The sequence below is a fragment of the Lynx canadensis genome, chromosome D4 (genome assembly GCF_007474595.2).
Source record: "Lynx canadensis isolate LIC74 chromosome D4, mLynCan4.pri.v2, whole genome shotgun sequence".
Taxonomy (NCBI): Eukaryota; Metazoa; Chordata; class Mammalia; order Carnivora; family Felidae; genus Lynx; species Lynx canadensis.
Window position 1 is genome coordinate 56,600,524 of NC_044315.2, and position 6,951 is coordinate 56,607,474.

The window sequence follows — 6,951 nt, forward strand, 5'->3', positions numbered from 1 at the left end:
ATTAAAAATTCTGCTCTGCAAAAGACACTGTTGAGATAATGAAAGGATGAGCTATCAATTGGGAGACAATTTTTGTAAATCATTAACTAAAAAAGAACTTGTATCCAAAATATATAAAGAACTCTTGAAACTCAAACATAAGAAGACAACCCAATTTTTAAAACAGGCAAAAGACTTAAGCAGACACCTCATCAAAAATGTTAAATGGATGGCAAATAAGCATAGGAAAAAAAACTCAGCATTACTAGTCAATGAGATACAGATACAAACATTATAATGGCCAAAAACAAAACAAAAAACTGACAATACCAAGTACTGGAGAGGATGTAGAAAAACTGTAACACTCATACATTGCTGATGGGAATGCAAAAAGATATATCCGTTTTGGAAAACACTTTGTAAGTTCCTTATCAAGTCAAACATACACTTACCATAACACCCAGCAATCATACACCTAGGTATTTACCCAGGTGAAATGAAAACTTACTACAGAAAAACCTGTATGTAAATGTTTATAGTGACTTTATTCGTAGTCACCAAAAACTGGAAATAGCCAAACTGTCCCTCAACTGACTGGAAGCATGAGGAAAAGAAATGGAAAGAGAAGAACCAACATGCAGGAAGAGCAGGGACTGACCAACATAGCCCTGGGGCCCCAGCAGCAACAGTGGGTGAGTCTTCTCTTCAGGATGCCCACTAACTCTAGCAATTCCCAAGCTCTGTGCTGCATGGTTCTTTTGCTTTGTTTTTTGTTTTTGTTTTGTTTAATTGAGAGGAAATTCACATAACACAAATTTAAACATTTTAAGAGAGCAATTCAGTGATTTACAGTATATTCACAATCTACAGAATGAGGCACGCCTGGGTGGCTCAGTCAGTTAAGCGACCAACTTCAGCTCAGGGCATGATCTCACAGTTCGCGAGTTGGGGCCCCATGTAGGGTTCTGTGCTGACAGCTCAGAGCCTGGAACCTGCTTTGGATTCTGCGTCTCCCTCTCTCTCTGCCCCTCCCCTGCTCTCTCTCTCTCTCAAAAATAAACATTAAAAAAGTTTTAAAAAAACAATCTACAGATTGAGAGAAATATTTACAAATCAAATGTATGATAACAATCTAGTATCCAGAATACATAAAGAATTCTTAGAACTCATCAACAACAAAAAGCAAACAAAAACTGGACAAATGACTTAAACAGGCATTTCTCTAAAGACAACATAAGAATAGCCAACAAGCACATGAAAAGATGCTCAGCACTACTTGTCATGAGGGAGATCAAAACCACCATGAGGCACCACTTATATCCACTACAATGTCTATAACAAGAAAAAAAAGATAGAAAAATAATAGGTGTTGTTAAGGGTATAGAAAAAAAGGGAATTCTCATACAATTCCAGTGGGAATGTAAAATGGTTCAGCCATTGTGGAAAACAGTTTGACAGTTCCTCAAAAAGTTAAACATAGAATTACCATGTGTCGCTTGGTTCTGAGTTTCAAATTCCTAGGATAGACTATAACAGCACCAAATTTAAGTTGGGTGTCTACTTCTGGATCAATTGGCAGCAGCAAGGTGATGAGGTGCCTAAGTCTGAAAAGGTGACTGGGATCTTATCTTTGTGTACTACAGGCACTCACAGCAAAGGGGAACTGTGTGCTAGATAGTTGCCCCCAACAGATGTGTATTGTAAGCAAAAAGGGTGCACTGATTATCTTCCACTGGAGGTCACCCACCAGAATATGAAAAGGACAAAATAGGATTCAGTGGCATTCTGATTACTTCCCACCCCTCATAGTCTCCTCAATATCCCAACAGGGAGTTGTCTAAGGCCTAAGAGAAAATACACTCATTCTCATATTTGTATTTTAAAATTTTGTTTGAACAGACAGAAAATCATATGCACTTTCATTCAGTCCTTTATCTAAAAGATAACACTTCTAAGTGTTTACGGTAGACTTCAACATACAACTATCTACCTGCTCAAAAACTTGAATGGGCTCCCTATCACCTACCCTATTAAAACATCTAAGTATTAGAGTTCTTTATCAAATAGCCTTTCTCTGCCTTTCCAAACTCCTTATTAAACATTTGTTGAATAGACAATGCTTTCTACTCTCCAGACACTAACATGGATATGCTGACCATTATTTGTCAATCTTACTGACAGGAACTTATGGGCATAATGGCATCTAATTTCTTTTTTTTTTTAACGTTTATTTATTTTTGAGACAGAGAGAGACAGAGCACGAATGGGGGAGGGGCAGAGAGAGAGGGAGGCACAGAATCGGAAGCAGGCTCCAGGCTCCGAGCCATCAGCCCAGAGCCCAACACGGGGCCTGAACTCGCGGATCGCGAGATCGTGACCTGAGCTGAAGTCGGACACTTAACCAACTGAGCCACCCAGGTGCCCCAATGGCATCTAATTTCTAAACACAGACCATCCCAGAATATTTGTGGCATATGTTCGTCATAATTAAAAGATGAAGTAAAAAACAGCTGAAAACACAATCTCTATCTTGCAAGAGCAGTTCCGTGTTACAGGCCACTCTCCAGCAAACTTTGACTCTGTCTAGTCAGAGTCCTGGCTGCCCCCAGACTTACATTGTTCACTTCCACCCTGCTTTTTCTTTTTTTAAAAATATATACTTATTACTGAAGTACTGTTGACATACAATGCTGTATTACCTTCAGGTGTACAATATAGTGATTTGACAATTGTATACATTATTCAATGCTCACCACAGTAAGTGTAGTCACCATCTGTCACCATATAATGTTATCACAATATTACTGACTATATTCCCCATGCTATAATTTTAATCTCCATGATTTATTTTATTACTGGAAGTGTGTACCTCTTAATCCTCTTCACCTATTTTACCATCTGCCCACCCACCTACCCCTCTGGTAACCACCAGTTTGTTCGCTTCATTTACAAGTCTGTTATTTGTTTGTTTGTTGTTTATTCACTTATTTTGTTTTTTAGATTCCACATATAAGTGAAATCATATGCTATTTGTCTTTCTCTGACTTATTTCACTTAGCATAATACCCTCTAGGTATATCCATGCTGTCTGTCACAAATGACAAGATTACATTCTTTTCTATGGCTGAGTAATACTGTAGTGTATGCATATATGTGTGCGTGTGTGTGTGTGTGTGTGTATACACACACTACATTTTCTTTATCCATTCATCTACCAATGGGCACTTGGATTGCTTTCATATCTTGGCTATTATAAATAATGCTGCAATAAACATAGGTGTGCATATATCTTTTCAAATTAATGTTTTTGCTTTCTTTGGGTAAATACCTAGTAGTGGAATTACTGAATCATGTGGTATTTCTATTTTTAATTTTTTGAGGAGGCTCCATGCTGTTTTCCACAGTGGTTACACCAACACACATTCCCACTAACAATTTATTCAGGGTTCCCTTTTCTCTACATCCTTGCCAACACTTGTTGTTTCTTGTCTTTTGAATACTAGTCATTTTAAACCAATTTGACAATAAATTTCATATTAAAAAAATTTTTTAAATGAATACTAGTCATTTTAACCAGTCTGAGGTGCTATTTCAAAGAATGAAACTGGACCACTTTCTTGTACCATACACAAAACCAAATGCAAAATGTACTAAAGACCTAAATGTAAGACCTGAAACCATAAAAGTCCTAAAATAAAACATAGGGAGTAATCTCTGGGATATCGGTCTTAGCAACATACTTATGGATAAGTCTTCTCAGGCAAGGGAAACAAAGGCAAAAATAAACTATTGGGACTATACCAAAATAAAAGTTTCTTCACAGAAAGGGATCCATCAACAAAATAAAAAGACAATCTACTGAATAGGAGAAGATATTTGCAAATGATATATCTAAAGGGGTCAATATCCAAAATATATAAAGAACTTAGACAATCAACACCAAAGACAAACAAACAAGTAATCCAACTAAAAATGGCTAGAGTGCTGTGCCTGGCTGGCTCAGTCAGTAGAGCATGCAACTCTTGATCTCAGGTCGTGAGTTCAAGCCCTATGTTGGGTGTGGAGCCCACTTAAAAATGGGCAGAGGACCTGAACGGACATTTTTCCAAGGAAGACATACAGATGGCTGACATATGAAGTATTCATATGAAAAGATGTTTTAAAATCACTAATTGTCAGGGAAATGCAAACCACTTGCTGCTTCTTTTGCTATTCCATTGACCTTGAAATTTATCTTGTGCATCATAATTCTATTCTGTCCCCCTCACTAGAGGAGATAAGGCAAACCATCTTCAAAAAGTTTGCACTGACTGGGGGTGCCTGGATGGCTCAGTAGGTTAAGTGGTGGACTCTTGGTTTCGGTTCAGATCATGATCTCATGGTTAGTGAGTTCAAGGCCCTCATTGGGCTGTGCACTGGAAGTACAGAGCCTGCTTAGAACTCTCTCTCTCTCTCTTTCCCTCTCTCTCTCTCTGATCCTCCCCTGATTGTGCTCTCATTCTCTCTCAAAATAAACTTAAAAAAGTTTGCACTGACTAACCTCTCCATACTCAAAACAATCCTTATAGTAAAAAGCTCTTTTCTGAAAATGAGAACCCTGCATGTAATTTTTAAAAAATAAAGGAATTTAGGAGCGCCTGCGTAGCTCAGTGGCTTGAGCTTCTGACTGGCTGAGGTCATGATCTCACAGCTCAAGCTGTCAGTTCTGCGCTGACAGCTCAGAGCCTGGAGCCTGTTTCAGATTCTGTGTCTTCCTCCCTCTCTCTCTCTGCCTCCCCAGCTTGTGCTCTCTCAAACATAAATAAACATTTAAAAGAAGAAATAAAGGAATTTGATAAATTTTTATCCTGTTTGTAATACTTAAATATCAACAATAAATTAAATGACAATCGTGTGGGGTACCTGGGTGGCTCAGTTGGGTGGTTAAGTGACCGACTCTTGATACCGGCTCAGGTCATGATCTCAGTTTGTGAGACTGAGTCCCGCGTTGGGCTCTGCACTAACAACATGGAGCCTGCTTAGGATTCTCTCTCTCCCTCGCTCTCTGCCCCTCCCCCACTCGCATGCTCTTTCTCTCTTTCAAAATAGATAAAAACTTTTAAAAATAAATGACAATCATGTGTTTTCCCTAACCTAAGCTCCTCCCTTCATGAAGTAATCGGTCTCCCTCTTCCTTGGAACTCCCATTGCATTTCATTCCTCTACTGAGCACAACTCATTCTGTTTTATATTATGGTTTTCTGTCAATGCTTGCTTCCTCTGTGAGATTACAACTTCTTGAAGGAACATACTGTGTCTTAATCTTATTTGCACCCCTTCCGGTTCTCAGCTCAATGCCCGACATACTGTAGGAGCACAAAATACATTTTTTTGAATGAAGGAATTAACCACCAGACATTTCTATGGTGATATTATTACAGCCTCTTCTTCCATATAAGCCTGTCAAACAGCCTGGAAATAAAAGTTACTGAAAACAGTTCAGACAACCATATATGTGAAACTGTTAGTATGATGTAATTCTAAAGAAGGTTTGGGGCTTCCAGACTATATGGAAAGCTGTTTGTTCTTTTGTGTTACTTTCACAAGCAAAAAAGAATACTGGTTCCCCAGAAATAAGTACTAATTTTAGAATTCCATACATTAATGATTAGTATCCTTTCCCTTCTCATTGGCAGTACAGTAAAATAGTTAGAAACTTGGGGTCTGAAATCAGAATTTAGAGACTTCAGTCTCATCTCCACTATATATTAGCTCTGTGACCTTAGGCAAATTGTTTAATTTCTCTGTGCCTTATTCTCATCACCAGCAAAATGCAGAAACAACGTACAGTCCCTCAAAGGAATGGAATAAAAATTAATGACTTAATATAAAGTTTTTAGAATAGCATCTGGCACTTTGTTTAAAAGTGACAGCAATATATTGTACTGTATCGACCTTATATTCCCTTTTGGTAAGTGCCATGATCTTAAGGACAAAACGAGCTCCCCCCCCCCCTTTTTTTAAATCCCCTATAGCACCTAGTACAGTGTAGGACAAATACTAGATGCTCAGAAAATGTGAATTGTATTTGAGATAGTATTTGAATGCACAAGAAAATGAAGGTATGTTAAAAATGTAAATGATGTTGGGATGAGCACTGGGTGTTGTATGGAAGCCAATTTGACAATAAAGTATATTTTTAAAAATGTAAATGAAATTACAGAGGGTTTTTGGCATATCATTTGCATAACTTCAATTATTTCTTTATAATTTGTTGCTAAGTGCTTTATGACTTGATCTTTTTCTTGCCCTCTTCAGAGTATACAGTTTGTTTGGTGTAATGCGTGTTATAGCTCTCAGGACTTCTGGCCTCCTGACAAGCTGGCTATTCTGATAGTCTGAGGGATGAGGCTTCTGCAGCAAAAAGTGGGTTACATTACAGTACTGCCTGCTGCTGGAGATGGAAGACCAGTAACCTCTGAAAGCAGCACGCAGGAAGAGTGGGGGCAGCAGGGCGCTTTGTGAAGGCTCATTTAGACACTCCGCAGTGGGGTACTGCGAAGGTGAGTGCCCTAACGCGCGGGTCGTCCCCCCGGAGGCCTGACTGGGCAGCTGGGCTTGGCGAGAGAGGAGAGGGCCCCCGGCCGAGGCCGCTTGGATGAGTCATTCTCACCTCCCCAGGCAGGTGCGGGCTGCAGGACGCTTTGCCTCGGCGGGCGGGCAGGAGCCACGAGCCGCCGCGGAGCCCCCTTCCGAGACGCCTCCTCGGGCCGGCACTGACCTTGCCGTCGGCTGCCCGGCTGCCGAAGACCCGGCGCCGCAGAGCGGGGAGCTGGTCGGGGGCGCCCACTGGCACCCGGACCCACAGGTCGTCGGAGCCGGGCGCCGCCTTCCTGCGGTCCCTCAGCGCCTCATTCCTGCGCGAGGTCGCCAAGCTAAGCTGCGAGGGCCGTGCCTCGAGGCGCGAGAGGGCGGAGCGCGACGCGCGCCCAC